Raw genomic sequence first — 20,604 nt, 5'->3', positions numbered from 1 at the left:
AAGCTCAGGATGACACATTAAGTGTAGCACAGTGACAAACCACCAAAGAGTGGTCTGTCCCTCTCATCCCTATCTGGAGTGTGGGGGACTGGAGGGTTAGGGCTTTAATTATTCATGGAAAGCTAGACTCACCAAGACACCTATGGCTGAGGAGAGCTACTGCTAGCAAATCTGCTTCCTCCTGAGTGACAGGATGGAGCTGGATCTCCTTGTGTTTGGGATGTGTGCAGGAAGGACAGAAAAGAAAGAATGATACACAGAAAACGACGGTAGTTCAAATTCTGGTACTTTCCCACCATGACAAATAAAAACAGAAAGCAAAACTTTATTCAGCCACAAAACAACAAATCTCCAAGTAGTGTTACATGTGGGCCTTGCACACAAACTATGTAATTATCCGGATGTTTTGCATGTAGTAGTTCTAGGATCTGTGACGCACAGCTACTTTATCCATGAATGAAGATTTTAATTTGAAAGCAATCTCCATGATGTTTCCTATATATTCTAGCTGTGTCTATCAGTCAAAACTGAACATTGTCAGAAGCATATACTAATAAGTAATTAAACCACAAACAGAAAACTATTTCTAAAAAATGAGATTTAAAAGCCTTAAACTGGAAATAAACAGCCTGTGCAAACAAGAAAAACAAAAAACCTTCCATTTAAGAAAGGGGTAGGGGGGTGACCAAGCCTCATGTTTTTGTGGGACCGTGAGCCCTACAGGTTTGTCTGAAAAGTTTGAATACCACAACTTACAGTGTTGCCTAGAGGCAGCTGGGCTCCTCAGGACCCAGGCCTGGAGCCCTCCAAGAGCAGTTGTAAGACGAGTAAGTACAGGCAAAGCAATTCGGAAGTGGGCAGGGTCCTGAATATTCCTAGATGTCTTCTTCTATGATCTCAGAGCTTAAGGAAATCTCTACAATGCTCTGTGGTTCTTTGCATCCTTATATGGAAAAAGAATGAACATTGCCAGAGGAAATTCACAATAATGAAATGGATTTATGGCTAATTTCCCCTAAGAGATCTTTCCCAGTTAGTTAGATTTTAACCAAAGGACAAGTTTCCTAAAGGCTCTTTCTTAGTTAGATTTAACCAAAGGATGCTCAGTGAGATGACAGCCCAGTTATGGAGACAGGGCTCGGGTGGTCTGCACATTGCGATATTCCTGGCTGCTTCTTCATCCCACCACGGTCTGAGTGCTAAGATTCCCCCAGTGAGGAAATGAATGAATGAGGTGGAGGGTCTGGCAGCTCTGCATTATGGCTGATTTCCAGATGTGGAGCTACGAAAGAGCGCCACAAGTTTGAACAAGGCACACAGAAGTCTTCACAGTTAGCAGGCGTGACTGCATCGTTACTCCACCGCAGACTTTTATTCTGTCGTTTCTTCACTGCACGTTAGCCTCCATCCGTCTACAGCATTTTCTTTTGCTTACCATTGGTGGTGACTGCAATTCGAACTCAGGTTGTCTGACTTGGTGGCAGTCACCTTTACCCACTGAGCCATCTCACTGGTCCCACCAATCAGCATTTGCGGGGCACACAGAAACTCATCTTAACAAGGAGGTAAGCCATCATGTCATTGGTTAAACAACCTTAGGGCTATTGGTTTCTTCATCCACCACTATGTACATTGAGGGGGGATGGCGTTCTTTACTCCTAAGGGAAGTAATAATATGGTTTTCTGTGAAGGAATGCAGAGAGGTTCATGAGATAACAGAAACAGAGCAGATGGCTCTGCCCTCAAGTCCGCAGACAATGGCGCAGGTTGACTAACACTCTGACACCAGCTGCTCTTAGACTTACCTGACCATTATTCACATACTAAAGGATTGCAAAACTGCCCTTTGACAGGTTGTTTTGTGCCCCGGACAATAGGTTTCTCTGCCAACTCAGCAAGCCAGGTAAAGCCAAATTAAAAGGGCCAGTTTTATTGGGCCAAGCATTCTCGGGTGATTTCCAGTCCCCAGAAGTGAGATGGGGAGGGGAAGAGAGAAAGAAAAAAATCACATCGCAGGTCTTGGGGGTGGGGCCTTAAATAACCCTGTAGGTGTGGTCTTGAGCCTGGATTTCTGCAGTCTTCCTGAGGGGGTGGGGCCTGGAGAGGGAGGAGTGGGGGCCAAGGTGGAGTTTCAAGCTGAATTTCCTTTATTGTCTGTTTTTGTTTTAAAACCTTATCTCAAAATATATCTAAGGAAACACCCATAGGAGATTGAGTCTTGTCTTCGCCTAGAGTCAACACTGATGCTCATTTCAACCATGAACTATGTCCATTGTGCTCAGGGTCAAAGAAAAGAGTCCCACAGTAAGCCACGTGCAAGCTTAGAGTCAGGAAAGTTGGAGCAGCAGCTGAGCTTCCGTCCTAGTGTGGTGACCTGAGAGCTAGGGGTGATAAAGATGGATGTGAGCACAGTCTAAGACCAAAAACTCCAACAGTCGGTAGGGATGGCAGTGTAAGTCTTGGAATCCAAGGGTTGGAAAGATCTGATGTTGATGGGCAGGAGAAGATGCTGCCTCAGCTCCAGGGAGAAGAATTCTCTTCCCTCCTTGTTTTTGTTCTCTTGGGGTCCTACTGGGTGATGCTCCCTGGAGAAGGTGAATCTCCCCTACTCAGCTTACTGATTGGAATGTTAGTCTTTCCCAGAAACACTTTTTTTTTGTTAAAGATGAGGTCTCCCTATATCCCAGGTTGCCCTTAAACTCTGGGCATCATATCTGCCTTACATACTTAATGCTTCATGAGCTATCTGGATAATCCCTAATCCAGTTGAGTTGACAATAAAATACTAAGCATCACACCCTCCCTTAAGCTATCTCTGGCCAGGCACACTTGGCCTGCTAGACTCAGAGAACACAGGGGAACAGTAGGCTCTATCACATGCATACTGGTCCTCTTGCTCTCTCAGTCTATTTGGTTAGAATCTTATGTGACCCAGTTAAGTTAGTTTGTGAACCCTAAGCAAATGTACTAGACTTCTGTAAAACAGGAACCCAAGGTAAACTAAAAGCCTAGACACCTGTTTGAAGATAAAAATCATACAAGCACAGGAAAGAAGACAAAGTCAAACTGGATATTTCTGCCCCAAATAGATCTTCTAAAACCATATTGTGCAGTTAAACTGATAATGATCTCAAACTCTGAGAAAGTCTAAGAATGTTGTACAGTAAAGGTTACCAAGATTTCTGAAATAATAACTTACATACAATTTCATGAACAATGAACCTCCCCCTGAGCACCTTATTCCTTGAAAAATTACTCAGTAAATGACACATTTGTGGTCAGAAAATGTAAAAAGCAATCACCAGAAACATAAAGGCATATGTTGTAATTTGTTTCAGTAAAGTTTATTCCTACAACACTTAATCTGGTTCTTTACAACCTTTCAGAAGAGTTAAGGAGTTTCTGGAAAAGCGAGTTGAGTAACACATGTGTAAAATCCCTATCTAAATAGCATTTCCACTTTAGTGATCCCAGGACAGAATCTATTTACTGACGTACTTATAAAAGAAGCTTGATGAAATCCAACTTTGAGTCTTGGGGTAAACATAAGTGATGCACAAATAAAATCTTGCTTTTTCTCTGTTGGATATGGCTCTTGGTAAAATACTATTGCTGTGTTCCATGCAATAAAGTTCTGGGGCACTTTGGCCTAGTCATCTTGAAGTCCCAACTGATGTGTTTCAGCATTCTGAAAGAGCTAACACTCAACTAGATGTAAAAATTCCTAAGAGATTTCTTTCAAGGCATTTAGATATCTGTACATGAAAGTTGGCTCTGAGTTTTTTAGAGGGACTTCTATGTAGCATTTATGTTCCCAATCTCCATTCAGAATAGTAACAGCATTGAATTATACATGGCTTATTATACTTGGGTATATGTCTATGTTAGAGGTACAGAGCCACGATGACTAATTGCAAGGGCCAAACGAGTTAGTTCTCCCAAAGAAATTGGTCAGGAAACAGCAGAGCCAGGAAACCATGGTTCTCATTGAAAAGGTTGCAGGGAAATCCTATCACCTTGGGAACAGCATGGGGCTGGATCAGGAGCCTTAGTAACCATCCTCCAGTGTATGAGTGCTGTGTATTTATGTATGTATTTATGTATGTATTTATGTATGTGCACTGTGTGCATGTCCTGTGCAAGTGGAGGCCAGATGAGGGTGCCAAATCTCTATAACCAGAGTTACAGAGACTTGTGAACAGTCAACTGGATGCTGGGGACAAAATCTTACTCTCGGCAAGTGCTCTCAACTACTGAGCCATCGCTACAGACCCCCGTTCAACCTTTTGGTTTTTACTTTACACAAAACGCCTCTCTACAGCTTACCTTAAACCTCCCTTACCTTAAACATTCTCCTCCTGGCATTCCTAAGGAATTCCACATTTTAACTATAGACTTTTGAAAGTTTACCAGAGTACCGTACAAAAAATCTTTACGTGTCACTTGACATTTCTGTATGTCTGGTGCCTGACTGGAAGTCCACATGCATCACTGATGCCAGGAAAAAAGCCTTTAAAAAGTATTTATCTAGACAGAATTTCTTTGTGTAGAGCAGGCTGTCCTTGATCCCATGATCCTCTTGGCTCAGGTTGCTGAGTGCTGAGACTCTGGGTGTGCTCTGTGCACAGCATGCTTCTAGAATAGCTTTGTGGCTCTAGCTATGTCTCATCTCAAAATCACAAGGACTTGATGTCTTAATTCATATAAGCCAATTCCATTTGCAGCATCAGTTTCCACGGATAACTACGATAAGCATGGTTTTTCTCGATGCAGATATTTCAGGCAGGTTTTAATTATTCTGGCTTTTAATAGCTCTCCAAATCTGCTCTTAATTCCCTCTACCTCAAGTTCTAAAAATTGCAAATCAAGTGGTAAATGGCACCAATGGTGACTTTCTGCAGAGATCTTGGTACATAAACTGTTTCACAGTATGATTTCCTTTTTGGAGAGGGGGGGAAGTACAAGGGATGTTGGTAAAACTTGGTACAGGCCCTGAGGTTTAAGTATACGTGCTTTATGTCACAAGCATTTACAGGTTTTTGAGTCATGCAATGCACAACCTCAGTTCATGTCTTTTTGCCTAACTTGTGGCTTAGGTGACTTGGGTCTAGAAAGAAGGGATAGTAGCAATAGCAGCACAGAAGTTGCTATAAAGATTAAATGAATTCAACTTTTCTAAGCAAAGGACCGGAATAATGCCAACTATGCTTAAAAACTTGAAGCAAACATCATTGAATGATGGTCCTGTGTCAAAACATAATTGTCAGGGCCCATAAAAGTGGCTTCACTTCATCTTGACTTAAGGTCAGAGAGTTCAAAACTGTCCTTACTCTTCCAAGGTGAAAGTCATAAGACCTAGAGGTCTAAGGCATGGCTACTGTAGGATGTTTGGTTTTAGGCATGGATGTCTTATCTAAATAACAAGAGACTTTCTCTGAGGTGTGGTTACTCTTAACTCTCAAGGCCAGATAATGAGAAAATTAGACTAAGGCATAGTTACCAAATGTTTGGAGAATTAAGGAAGAAGGTCTGTTTCTTCCTTGTATCTCGACAAAGAATTTTGCCATGTTCCCCTATTTTGGTTGGGGTATTTAAGAATGTTGAAAAATAAACTTGGGTCATTCAGCATTCACTGGATTGCCCTCCCGACCCTATTCTGTGTCTCTGTCTCTGTCTCTTTCTTAGCATCTTTACCTGCTGTTTCTCAGTCCTCACTCCCCGTCTCAGGTCAGAACCGGACAAGTCAGGTGGATCCAACTGAAGCCCCATAAAGACAGGTAACAGCACATAATAAAAAAAGCCATAAATCTAACCTAAGTTGTTATAAGACCCTTAAAGTTGATCTTATAATTCCTATTTTATGATAGAAAGCATAAGCTTAGAGAAATTATTTCTTGGGTCCTATAACAACAACTGATGGTGCTGGCCAGAGTGACTCTGAAATTCAAGGTATTTCCTCTGTCCAAGCATGGTTCTATATGTACTCATTTGTATATATTTATTTCCATCTCAGACGAGCCTAGCATGGCCTTATAGCAGAGTCAAGACTACTGCGTCGTATGTGGCCTTCGTTTCTATTTCCTGAAAATGGGATCTGATGAAGATCCCCTTCAGAACACAAAGCGAATAGGGCAATGGGTTGTGCTCCAAGTTTTGAAGAGTCAGTTTGTAAGATGCTTGAAAATCTACTCTATCTACTTGTGGAATGTGTAGTCTCAAGTTGTTTTTTACAGCTCTTAAGTAGTGCACATTAGAACAAATGTAAACACCCATGCAACTTGTAAACGGATGCCTATCCATAACTTCTAAATAAGCTTCTTTACCTTCTAAATACAGGCTTATGGAAAGCCCAAGAAAAGCTACACTGTTCTTTTCTTCTTTAGAATAACTTTAACAGAAAGTGCTTGAGTCTAGAAATAAAGACACTTGCATGGAGGGGCCCATTCGAGTGTCAACAATGTAGCAAGCTTTGCTTTCCTGGTACTTTAGTAACTAGGACAGCTCAGGCCCCATATCTAATCTCTTACATAAGACTTACGCAAGCAACGTGAGCCAGTTCTTTCCTGACACAATGCCAGAGCTAAGTCAGACATTTAAAGGCCTTTGCTTCCTAATATTCCCGGTAAATGTGACACACACTCATTTACTTAGTTCACTTAGGCTATTTTTAAATTGCTTGGATGGACACGTACACTCACATTTATAAACATCCTTGCCAACACAATGAAAGCTCACACTGTGTGTGTTCAAGTGTGCTTACCCAAGGGGTGTGAAGGCCAGAGGGAGAAAGGTTTGGCGTAAATGCTAATACCTCTTTAATCCTTCCTAGAAACACACATTCACTGGCTACAGTCTGAAGACAAGCTGTTATTCACTGGGCCTTTTGCAGGGAGGACATCACTGTTGCAGAGAGCCATTCACCAGCCTAATTCACCAGCTCTGGAACTTGACTTCTCTCACTGAGAGCAAAGAAAACAAGGTAGCTGGAAGATTAGCCACCATGTTCCAGAATAAAGAGGAGGTGTGCAAGAGAGATGACTTAGGTCCCAGAGAGCTTGAACTCCTTCAGCCCATGAGAGTGACAATGGAAAACTCTAAAGATACAATTCAAGAAGATTTCTACACCTTCATTCCAGGGCTGTTTCTGGAATCGCCTTGCCTAGTCTTCAGCCCCCACCCCACCCCCTCCTCCCGCCTCTCTCCCTCACCCAATGCGTGTGCACACACACATTCACAGGTGCCACACTGTAGGTTTTTACGTTAAAGGACCACTTTGTGCATATGTGGTGGTGATACACGGCACATGTATGCCAGTCAGAGGACAACTTGCCGGAGTTGGCTCTCTCCTTCCACCATGGGTCCTGGATAGCGAACTCAGGTCTTCAGGCTTGAACCATCTCATCCATCAGCTCATCTCTGTCCTTAGGGTTTACCTATCCTAAACGCAGAATCAAGAGGAACCTTACCCTCTTCTTTCAGCTACTTCTTTTGGGATACTGAAGAACTCAACATTGATTCGGGGCAGCCATTGTTCTAGAGGCGGGGCAAAGCACTGACAACCTTGGCTTGGTTCCTGCCTTCATGAGTAACTGGGATTATATGGCTTAGCACTGTCCTCCATGCTGTGTGTAATTCGAACCAACTGGAAGCTGCTATAAACTATCAAGCCTGTGGTCCACTGCCCCAGAGACTCATGTGACCTGGTATGGAACCAGGGTGCAGCCCATGATAAAAGAGAACTCCCAGTCCAGTGGTAGTTCCCTGGGCAGATGGCCATGATTTCCTTGATTTTAATTGTCCTCTCTTGTGAATATATATGTAAGATGAATTTAAGTAATCTAATGATAAACCAACTTATTTTTATTCAAATTGTGATGCATTTTCTGTATGCACTCAAAAAGCAAATAGCTTCCAGGGTCGACTTGCAAATTCACATGTACGTTTTTGCTCAGCATTCCTTGGGAGGCAGCATTTTATTTCTCCCTTCATTGTTGGGCCTGGGAGTTAAGCTGACGCAACGAGTAAGGCACATAAATTTATTTAATATAAAATTTCACAACATGAGACTATCCAGAAAGAAAGATGCCCCTTTTCCCAGGCCACAAGAGATGAACGTTCCTTCTCCAGATTGGGTAAAGAGCAGGGAATTAGGAGGCTATGACCAGACAAAGGGACAGGCAGTTCAGGGCGGAGAGTCAACCAGAGCTTGTTTAGATAGCCTTTCTCAGTCTCAGCTGTGGTCTTTAGGGGGAAGAATCTTTTCTTTCATAGAGAGGATTCCTTCAACGGTGGGGGGCGGGGCATGGCATCTCTACTTTTAGGAAGAAAAGGTAGCCATGCCTTTGGTGCTCTGCCTGCTTATGAAAGTACCTGCAGCTTAAAATAACCTTTATGCCGCGGCAATATATTTTAGGGTGGCATCTTCTTCCACCTATTTGCACAACACTCTGAAAGTTACCTTTAAAGCACAGGAATTGAAAATAGAATCATGAGTCGGATTCAACTCAAATATTAAATGAACAATAATATGAGCCTCACAAGGATTTGGTAAAAAATCATGTTAGATGAAGACTAAGCACAAATGACATTTCTAGCGTATGGGAAGAGACAAAACGCAGGTGTGAGCAGGTCTTGGGTTGCCTAAGGGATTCTTGGTGGAGGTTCCCAAGCATCTATCAGTTTCAGGTTAAGAAGCGACCTGATGAACTCGGTTTCCGGTTTTAACTCACAACCACTTCACTGGATGACCTGTTGGCTAAAAACAACTCTTAAAATGAACATCGGGAGACCAACAGCTTCCACCAGATCTTCTGGTGTTTGGTGTGAGAGGCAGGTGCAGGGCACAGACGCGAGCAGAAGCAGGCACAGTCCAGCAGAGGAGAGAGGGCAGGGTGCACAGGGAAAAACTGATCTCTTCCCAAGCATCTGAAATTCAAAACATACTTAGACTTCACGTGTACCTGAGCTGTGCCTAGAGGTTCATGGGGAGATGCCCGCTGCGACTCGGTAGGGAAACTGAAATTAAAAAATAAAAGATGTCAGCAGCAGAACACCGGCTCACAGTGAGTTGATTGCTGCTGGAGTGGCTTTTTCTGAATCTGCAGCTTGATTAAAGAGACTTCCCACCTAGGGGGCTCCGTTTAGAATTGTAGCGAACTTCCAGGTGGAAAACGGGAATGCACATGCGCAGAGGAGTCTTCCTCTGTGTCTCAGTCCTTCAAGTAGCAACTCCTGGGAGTCGGTGTTGTTTTGCAACTCTCCATCCTTCTCCAGCCTGCAAGTCAGTTTGGTTTGGTGCCTTCTCGCGTTGTAATTTAGGGCACACAAATCCAAGTCCAGCTAACTCAGAATGATGGAAACAAGATCCGTTTTCATCTATCTGTGGAAGATAAATTTTAATAAGGACTTTAAAAATATTAAACACTTAAAAAGTACTAATTCAAGTTACAAATAATGAATGAAATACAATTTAGTTCTTGAGTTCAATTCATAATTTAATGGATTTATCTTTAGCACAGAGAGAGAATTCTGGTACCAACTCGTAACCTTTCTATCCTGGTGAGTGTTGCCTTGCCGGCTGGCTTTCTTTGGTGTGTCTGTTCCAGGCCTGTTCCAGGCCACTCAGGTCGGAATTCTCTTCTCGGCTCAAGTCATCAAGCGCTATTGATCTTTTTGTGTATCTTCTTTATGTGTGGTTTTAGTTCCGAGCTGTTTTACATAAGAATGTCATACTCATGTATTAAATGCGGAACAAAATGGTCTCTTTCATGGTATGAGTTCAAAATGCTGGGTGGTTTTTTGTTTTTTTTGTTTTTTTTGTTTGTTTGTTTGTTTGTTTTTGCCAAGACAGGGTTTCTCTGTGGCTTTGGAGGCTGTCCTGGAACTAGTTCTTGTAGACCAGGCTGGTCTCAAACTCACAAAGATCCTCCTGCCTCTGCCTTCCAACTGCTGAGATTAAAGGCATGCGGCACCACTACCTGGCTAAAAGTGCTGGGTTTTGACACAGTCTTCACCTGCTGCGTTCAAAGAGGCTGCTTTCCCTGTGGATCCCTTAAATGCCAGCACCATAATGGTAGCCTCTCCTCTCCTTATTACATGACCTAGTGTTTATCTGACTTGAACGTCTGCATTCTGCTTTCTATCAGCAATTGAAACATTGGAAACTTAGCAACTTTAGCCAGGAAAGTAATTTCCTGATTGGACTTGGCACAGTTAAGTCCCTTCTATTGCTTTATGTCAATCAGCACCAGGATACTCCCAGTCACATGTTTCTTAGTGGTCTGCCTATCAGGAAAAATCTTGGTGTTACATTGTGCAACCATTCCATGCTCGTATTACACAAGCCACACTAGCACTGTGTGTTACACACAATGTTCTGGATAAATACAGAACTTCTTAACCAATGTACTATGCACACCTACCACACTTGTCCATCTCCAAAATATGACCCTTCTGAGAGATACTTCATATTTCAACCTACTTCACTAGTGCAGAGAGAACAGAACTAGCCAAAGACAGAAGAGGACAGGTGGCCACTCACTCACATGTCAAATAGATCCATATCTTAACCCAGACTGCTATGGAAAAAATATCTGGAACAGAGAAATTTCTGAGAAATAGAAATCATTATTTGTCACTTCTGGAGACTGACAAACTCTTTATGATCATAGTAACCAAGCCAGAGGACTCTCTCTGTGTCAAGTCTAGTAAGGCTCAACAGAAATTTCTATAATTATGGAAAATCTGCTTTATCCACTGTGCCTGCTGGCATTCAAATTGTAAGTAGTGAAAGTGAGTAACGATTTTTAATCCGAAGTTTAAAAACACTAATAGCCTCATGTTGCTACCGGCTACTGAATTAGACACCAGAGATTGGTTGAGACCGTGACCCTATGAGAGATAGGTTACAGATCACCAAGACAAAACTATAGATTCATTAGTTCTTTCCTTCAAGGTTTTCCTTAATTGAAGGTGCTTTTCCAAATGAGATACACCAAATTAACATCATTACTATCGCTTCTCCCATATACTGAGCATATGGGCAAGTACCAAAGGCTTTTTAATGTTACCTTTAATTCTGATATTCAGGGTAAATATTATCATTTTTTTCACCAATGGAAAGGCTGAAGTTTCTTTAGGTCTTGAAGGGAGACCCAAAGATAGAAGTACAGAGCTACAATTTAAACCTAGGTCTGTCTACTTTGAAATTTATATATGTCTTCTCTTATATCATATAACATATAGCAACACTGTCAAATTATATCTACATTTGATTTTGTAGACTAAGTATGTCTTTGTTATATGTTATTAGTATAAAGAATATAATTCTCTCTTGGTCCATTACTCTCGTTAGCTATTCTTCTCTGCCATGTTGATACAGAGAGTGACCATCATGTACAACAGCAAAAGTTCTCTTGGAAAAAAAAATAGACTCTTAAAAGACACGAACAAATTTATGACTAATGGGGACATAAATTGCAACTAGCACTCTGGGATGTAGTTATTTTTATAGCTTGTTAAGGATACTTGTGTGTTCTCACTACATGCTGTTAGAGGTAACTAACTATTCATAGCTGAGATGGATAAACCCTGTTATGACTGAGTTAAAATCCCATGTGCTTAGCATAGGCTATTAGCAAATTAGAGAACCAAAAATACACATAGATTTTAGTGGTAAGTCAACGATGTATCAGTTCAAGAGAGGTCTCAAGACTTATATACCAGTGTCATTATGCAAAAGTGGCAAATATAAGATTTATGAACATCAAGAAAATGCTTATATAGTTTGCTAAATCCACAAGAAGGAATATTAATTTCTGAGGAGGCAGACAGGCATTTACCACACCTCTGTAAACAGATCCCTAATTGATGAATTTTTCAAGCATTCTTTTCCATTGTCAGCGTCAGTTTTCTGGAACCAGAGTTCCCATGGAATTAAAATTAACTGGAGTGAGAAGAGAAACATGGAGTATTCAATTAGACCGTCAGTGTCAGGGATGAGGCCAGGTCTCAGAATACGCAAGTCAGGCTAAGGGATAAATCAATGATACATAGATACATAAGCTGTAGATGAGCTCTTAAGAGCTGAGTTTTTGGGGCTGCAGAGACAGTTCAGCAGTTAAGAGCACTGGCTGCTCTTCCAAAGGACCTGAGTTCAATTCCCAGAACCAATATGGTAGATCACCAATGTCTGTAACTCCTGTTCCAGGGGATCCGGTACCCCTACACAGACATACATACAGATAAAACACCAATGTGCATAAAATACAAATAAATAAATTATTAATTAAAACTTTTAAAAAGCTAAGTGTTCATTCTCAAATGGAAACAGGACAATATATAAAACAGAATGTCCCTGGCACCCTGGGCTTTGGCGGTGGTTGACATGTGGTGGGGGAGGCTCAGTTGATAAAGTCACCAAATATGAGCATCCTGAACCCATGTAAAAAATGCCAGGCATGGTGTGGTACATACTTGTGGTTCCAAAACTGGAACTGAAAAGTTGGAGGAGGGGGACCCCTGAAGCTTGCTGGCCAGCCTGTGTAGCCCAAATGATGAACTATGAACTAATGAGAGACTGCATCTCAAAGGAACTATAGGTTGTTCCTAAGAATGACACCCAAGGTTGTCCTCTGGCCTCTGAACACATTTTGGACCTGCACCTGCATATACAAGTACATTTGCACAAGCACACAGACACATGGTGATATATGTGCATGCACACACATACACACACTCTCTCTCTGAAAAAGAAAAAGAAAAGCATAAAATCCAACAGCTGGATATGGTGTGCACACCTATATAATCGCAGAACTTAGGAGGCAGAAATAGAATGATCATGAGTCCACAGCCCCCCTCAGCTACATAGCCAGTTTGGAGTGGGCGAGCAATTGGCACACATGGTATAAAGGGCATTGCATGTAAGGGAAGGAGAAGAAATGAAGTCAATAGCAGAGAAATGCAACCAGGGGAGGAACCGCAGTCAAGAAAAAAACCTCCCTCAGAGGACTACATAAGAGCCTAGTCACAGAAGCATGTGGGCCAGAGAAAAGAAAGTCAATTATGGACTTAAACACACAGCTCTGAGGGAGCTTCATGCAAGACTGAGTCATTGCTGAGTAAGTGCACTGGTCCCTTCCAATCACGGACAATGAAGAGTCAGGTGAAATGGATGAGGAGCCAGATGGCCTGAGAAAAGACTCACTTCAGACATTACAGATGGTGAGGCCACTGGTGTCCAAGAAGAAAGGGCTGTTCTACAGGAATCAGCACTATATACAGCCCTTCCCAGAGCCAGAAGAAAAAAGTTAGAAGTACCACCTCCTTGCTTGCTCATGAAGCTATGCGGTGGTGGCTGGGCAGACAGTAACCTAGCTATCTTTACCTTCTGTCTCACCTCCCCACATATGTAAAAGTTATGCATACAAATGTTCATTTTCTTTTCATTATTTCCTCAAGAGCATTGGATTCTGGGAAGCATTAGGATGGAAAAGAAATGGGTGGTGGGTTGTATCTTGGGGGTGCATTGTCAAAACTCAGCAGTCAACTTACTGTCATCTTCTTGCCTATGGTCGACTATCTCACAGCCCTTGCAAATCTTCTGCCTCAGTGTCTTCCAAAAGCTTGATTGGGCTACAGTCACCAGACCACCAGAGGTACTCAGAAAAACACCATGCAATCTGCTAGTCACCATAAAAGCCTCTCAAGCTAACATCACATGTGAGTGGTAGGCTTACAGGAGTTTATATTTTCTGAAATAAAAAATGGAGTGTTCAGTCTGTCTAGCAGCATTATATGCCCAGAAGGCAGCAAAGATGCTATTGAGAGAGAACATTGTCAAGGCGCTGCTTGGATCCTGCTGCTTTTACGGATTACTCTCTCAGATGGACATAAATCAAACAATCGAAATTGTGTTTTCTCAGATCTAACACTAAAGCCCTGGGCTTCTGGAATTCCCTTACTTGTTTCTTTGCTTGGGATTCTTTTGAAAATTTGTAGTTTGTTTTCTCCAAAGAGATATGAAAAGAGCAGGGCTCTGTGGGATCATGGCTACAAGGAAGACAAGTCTTTGCTTAAACAGGCATATGGTGGGCTTGTGATGTCTCCGGCATGAGTTTTAAAGTTACCAGAGGTGAGAGGGGTGACGAAAGCTTCAAGAACCAAGGAAAACTACCAAAGAAGCTCATCTCATTTTTATAAATGCTATTGTCTTATATAACCTGCTGGAAGACACCCAGTTCTCCCTTGCAAGAGCTCCTATGAGTCAATTTGTCATTTGATATTTTGTAGAGTTTGCAGTAAACTGGAAGTCAGTGAATTCTACTAAGCCCCAATGACAAACTATGCTTCACTTTAATTATTTGGGAAATGAGCCATAAGGAAACCATTTTACCTTCCTTTTTCAAGCCCCACTACATTCAACATCTAGAACAATGTCTTCCTATAATAGCAAGTGTTCAGGAATGGCGTGAAGAGTTAAATGGGATGTGGAACTGAGACACACGAAGCCAGGAAGTTTTGCCTTTCTCCCTCCCTAACGTCAGTTATCCAAACAGCTGGGGTTGAAAATCCTCCCTTGCCCTTCTTCCCCCTATCCCAGCCCACCCCTCCTTCTTGTGCTGGCTAGTTTTGTGCCAACAATGACAGTAGAGGAGCTAGAGTCCTTTCACAAGAGGGAATCTCAGTTGAGAAAATGTCCCCACAAAATTGGCCTGTGGGCAAGCCTGTGATGAGTCTTATTGATTAATGACGAGTGTGGGAGAGAGAGCCCAGCTCACTTTGGGTGGTGTCACCCATTGGGTGGTTGTCCTGGGTGCTATAAAAAAGCAGACTGAACAAACCATGTAAGCAGTATTCATTCGTCCATGGCCTCCACTTTAGTTCCTGCCTCCAGGCTCCTGCCCCACCTTTCCTGGATGGGCGACTCTGAACTGTTAAGATGAAATAAACCCTTTCCTTCCACGTTCCTTTTGATCAGGACATTCACTACAGCAACAGGAACCTAACTAGACATGTCTCCTCCCTTTTTCCTGATCCTCCTACTCTTGTTCCTCTCTCCCCATCTTGTCCCCTCTCCTTTTCCTCTCCCTAAGCATCCACAACCAAGGAGTTTGTAGACATAAAGAACACAGTCAAGGGAAGAACAGGGTACCACTTTATTCACAGTTGAACAAGTGCTCAATATTTCCAGCCCTAGGCTCTTAGCAAGGCAGTTTTGGGAGACACTAGGTGTAAGTAAAGGAAGGCAGAGCCTCTAAGCTCACTGGGGAGTCAGTGCTCCAAAATGCCCCAAAAGGCATACAAAGATATCTTTCAGCAAGATGGCAGACAGGATGTCCTCTACTTTCTTGGGAAACTAAGAAGGACACACATTTTGTTTTTCTTCTTAAAGCCCAGTCAACCTTCAAGAGCTGCCCAAATGTACACAAGAAACAAAGTAGAGTGAGACACACAGGCTTGTCCTTCAACACAGAGGGATTCTGACCAAGGTGAAATACAGCCTGTTGGTGGGCATGGTCTCAGCAGCCAAGAAGCAAGGCAAGCTGCTCATGTATCACAATACGGATGGAGATTGGAGGGATGGGCAGAAGAATGGAAGCCTTAGCCTCCCTCTTGGACAGAAATGGAACATGGAAACAGGGAAATAAAGGGTCCAGGATACAGAGTCGGCACATACTTGTACAGTTACTTTAGAGTGCCGTTTGGTCTGTTTTCCAAAAGCAACCTAGATGCAGAACCCTGGAACCTCTCACAATTATTAGAGAACTTACCATCTGCATGCTCCCCATGTCACCTCTCCTTGTGACCCCCACTCTGCTGCCATTGCGTTAGGCTGTATCTTAGGTCCTTAAGCAATCTCCATAGTTCGTGTCTTTATTAATCCTATATAAATAAATGTGTGCCTTCTGTAAGACTCAGCTGAGACATTGCTTCCATGAGAAAATCCATAACTGCAACAGGAAACAGTCAAGCCCAAAGTGTGTCTGGCAGTGCAGAGAGCCAGGATCTTGAATTGGAGTCTGAACTGCGATGATGGCCTCCAGTTTTCTAGCTCTGACCCTGAGCACGTCATTTACCTCTTTCTTGGTTTTTTTCTTTTTTTAATGTTGGAAATTGTCATGCCATATGAATGTACATCATTTACAACTCCAGAGAAACACAGATCACAAGATATGGAGTCTATTACTGTTTATAGATTTATTTTAATACGGAATACAAGATTTGGTGAACTACATTTATCTGTAGATTGTTTGGTTAGTTTATGCCAGCTTGACACAAGGTATAGTCTGTTGCGGGATCCCACCTGGGTCCCGTTGAGGCTTTAGCCCCCAAATAACACACAAGACACTATATTAATTATGAAGCTGTTGGCTGTTTGTTATTGTTTCTTAATGGCTAGCTCTGACTTAATTATTAACCCATAATTACTAATATATATTTTTATAAGGACTTATATTTCCGAGGACAGAATCCTGACACGTCCTCTCTTTCCTGGGATCACATGGCGAGTCTCTACTCTTGACTACATTTCCCAGAATCCTTCTTCTCTCCTACTCCCACCTATCTTGCTTCCCTATTGGCCAACAGTGTTTTATTCATTAACCAATAAGAGAGACATATTTACAGAATGACATCTCCCAATAGTCATTTGAGAGGAGGAAACATCAATTGAGAAAATGTCTCCATAAGATCGAAATATAGGCAAGTCTGTACAGTGTTTTACTAATTAGTGCCGTCTCTGGGCTGGTGGTCTTGGGTTCTATAAGAAATCAGGCTGAGCAAGCCATGAGGAGCAAGCCAATAAGCAACCCTCTTCCATATACTCCACATCAACTCCTGCCTCCAGGTTCCTGCCCTGCATGATTTCCTGTCCTGACTTCCTTTGATGATGAATTGTGATATGGAAGATTAAGCCAAATAAACCCTTTCCTTCCCAACTTGCTTGTGGCAATGCTGTTTCATCATAGCGACAGTAACCTACCAGGGGCCACAACCCTAAAGAAAATTGGCTCTCCCTCCCCCAGCAGCCATCAGGAGCCATTAGCTCCTCCCCTACGATTGGAGCCTTTCTGAGCCTCTCTTCCCCTTCCATGCTGTAATGCTGACTGGCTTAACCTTGCCAGCCCACGTATTGATACAGCTTAACAGAATCAACAAACTAATGGAGTTCATTAAAATGGTATTGATAATGGAGGGACATGGAAGTTTCTAATCAGTCATATCCTGTGACTTTTTGCTTGACCAAGGGCAGTTTCATGGCTAGCTTGCAGGCAGACTTCTTTTGTAAGTATGTGTTCATTTCAAACACCCACTTTGAAAACTCAGTTTAAAACAACATCAAATGACTGAGGGTGTGGAGTGTGGCCTAGCACTGGATTCAGCATCACAATATTTTAAAATTCATTTACAAATGACAGCCGCATCAGCAAGTACCCTGCCCTGCCACTCACCCCTTTACCCCCAACCTCGTGAGCATGCAGTTTACTTCCCATGAGCTCCAGGCAGACCCACAGGCACAGCATCTTTCAGAGCATGGAAGAGACACACAGAGGCTTTGTTCCGGGAGTGTACTTTCCCAAGAGCGCTTCCAAACCCAGCAGGCTTACGGGACACACACTGGCCCTGGGCCAGGCTGCCAACCACCAAACATGGTTCCCGGCAACCTTCAGCTGCTGGCTTGAGTGTTGACAGGCTCCTGAGCAGAAAGACCAGGCTGTTAATAGGAACTGAGTTAGTCAGAAATAGGTTGTTTTCTAACACTTCGTCTCTCCTGAGCAATCCCCTTACAGACCTTTCTCTGAAACCCTCCCAACAGTGTTTACTTCCTTCCCATTCCTTACTGACTAAGCCTAAAGCTTGAAGGTGGACAGAGCCAATGGGCTCTGGAAGAAGCCAGTTTTCAGGGATTGCAGGCAGAGGGCAGCATGTGTGTTGAGGTGTCTGGTGTAGCCTCCCTCCACTGGCTCAGTCATGTCTTTTAGACCTCGCTAGGAAATGTACAATCTATGCTGCAGGCAGGTGTGTGGGGAGTCGTGCAGTCTACAAATCATTTCAGTTTGGCTTTCTTCTACACAATTTTCTATTTTCTAAAAGCATGTCTAATTTGTGCCTATTCTGATGATTTAAAGGACATGGGTGCATTAATTAATGCTAAAAAGCTAGGTCTAGCTGTAACTGCCTGTCTCTCCAGCATTGGGGGATTGAGATAGGTTGACCCAAAAAGCTCACTAGCCCTCTGGCTTAGTGGATTGGCAATCTTACAGTTCAGTGAGAGATCCTGTCTCAAGGTGGAGAACTGTAGAGGAAGACAACCCTCTTCCTACTTTAGCCTCCTAGGGCACAGCTTGCTTGTACTTGCACAGGGACATGCATGCAACACACACACACACACACACACACACACACACACACGCACGCACGCACGCACGCACGCACGCACGCATACACGCACTCATGCACACCCAGAGGTGTGCTTTACCAATCCAGGTGGTACTCACCTCAGTTAAGATGACAATGAAGAGAAACCATCACAAGTCCCCTCCCAGCGCGCCCCTCCTCCCAACACACACAGACGAGGCTAACAATGTCTTTGAATCCCTGGCAAAATTATACCAAAGCATTTATGTCCTTTCAATGCTGACAAAAGAGTTGGTTTTCTAAGAGAAATATGGGTAGGTTGGGCAATTGAATCCTGACACAACGTTTCCTGCTTTACTTTAGTCAATGCCTTTGGCTTCACCCTCATCCCTCTCTGTTAGGCAAGGATAAGACTTGTCAGCTGCTGCTGCCATTGCTGAATAATGGCCAAGCCTTGTCAGTACAGCCAGCTCACAATGATGCCCCGAGGGATGAGCAAATACCCTTTTTGCTTTAACAACAATTCTGTTTTAACTGAGTCTAAAGGGTAAAAAGATGAGTTTTAAAAGACTAAATATTAGTTAGCTTATCCAATATCACTCATCATCAATTGTCCAGAAGCTACTGCTGTCCTATTAGAATCTTTGGTGTAGAGGTAAGGAGATTGCAGAATCAAGGTTTGAAGCCAGTGACTTGACCTCTAGAAGCCCAGCTGGTATAATAAGAATTTGCAAACTGCAAACTATTGTCAACTTTGCCGAAATTGCACAAATAGCACCTTACTTAGTTTGCTCAGGATAACTATCATGGTTTACTTTTGAAACAGGTTCATTATGTCAGTTCAGTACTGCTGATTATTATGTGCTGGGTAGATGTTCTCTTTGGAAATAATACGCATTTTTGAATTTAGATTTAGATTTTATGTGCGTGGGTGTTTTGCCAGCGTGTATGACTGTGGACCACTTGTGTGGCTAGTGTCCACACAGGTCAGAAGAAGGCTCAGATCCCTGGAACTGGAGTTGCAGATGGCTGTGAATTGTCATATGGGTGCTGGGAATCAAACACTGGTCTTCTGCAAGAGAAGTCAGTGCTCTTCACTTCTGAGCTATCTCTCCAGCCTATACACCTTTTCATTTATTCTATTCATTCACATGTGTCTCTGTGTCTATAGCAGGGACCAGAAGAGGCCATTAGATCCCCTGAAGCTGGAGTTACAGTAAATTGTAAACTGTCTGACATAGGTGCTGGGATTTGAACTAGCATGCTCTGAAAGAGCAGTAAGTAATATTAAGCACTGAGTCAACTAATTCTCCAGCCCCATACATCTTTTTAATAAATGAAAAAAATTCAAAAATAACAGAAAGTATGGGGGATAATAGGACAGTGAGATTTTGGTTGTTGCTTTGTTGTTGTTTGGTTTGGTTTGGTTTGGTTTTGAAAAAGCATTTCTCTGTGGAGCCCCTGCTATCCTGGAACTCACTCTGTAGACCAGACTGGCCTCAAACTCAGAGATCCACCTGCCTCTGCCTTCCAAGTGCTGAGATTAAAGGTGTGTGCCACCCTGCCTGGTTGAAGGGAACTCTTGACAGTTAAGACATTAGAAAAGACTACAGGGTGAATACTGATCATGTGACACCCCCTCCCCTCGCAGCACGCTAGGAAAACCAAGGCAGTATTCCAAATATTTTGTTCTATTTCTACTAAAATTCATTACTTGACTTAATAACTATGACCTTGTAGAATTTCCTGTGCAGAAACATTTAAAATACAGTTCTCTGGTTGATTTCCTTAGCATTACAGAATGTCCTGTGTCATTTTAAAGACTACATAGAGAGTGACCTTATTCTCAGAACAGAAGTAAGCAATGCCAAATGCTCACAGAGAAGTTTGACATTTAACAAATCCCTCAGTAAGGCTGCACTGCTCCCGTGATTAAAAAGACAGAACCCTGGAGGGCAGCAGTACTCTCCTCATAAGATCTCAACCTCAAAACCAAGACATACTGCAGAATGACGATGGTATGCTGACTCAGCCTGTCTCTCCCTTCAGAGGAGATAATCTGAGTAGGTTTTCCCACAGTCTCTGGCATCCCCGAGAACATCAATAGAAATGGGATCGTCCAACCCTTCTTTTTTTTAATGACATCTCTAAATTACAAATCGACATCACCTTATTTATCATACATTTATTCTTGGGCTGGAACAGGTCATCACAACAAAGACTTTTTTTCACCATCATCTGGGAGAG

This window comes from Mesocricetus auratus, unplaced genomic scaffold (assembly GCF_017639785.1).
Source record: "Mesocricetus auratus isolate SY011 unplaced genomic scaffold, BCM_Maur_2.0 Super-Scaffold_100026, whole genome shotgun sequence".
Lineage (NCBI taxonomy): Eukaryota > Metazoa > Chordata > Mammalia > Rodentia > Cricetidae > Mesocricetus > Mesocricetus auratus.
This window is presented reverse-complemented; position numbering follows the sequence as displayed.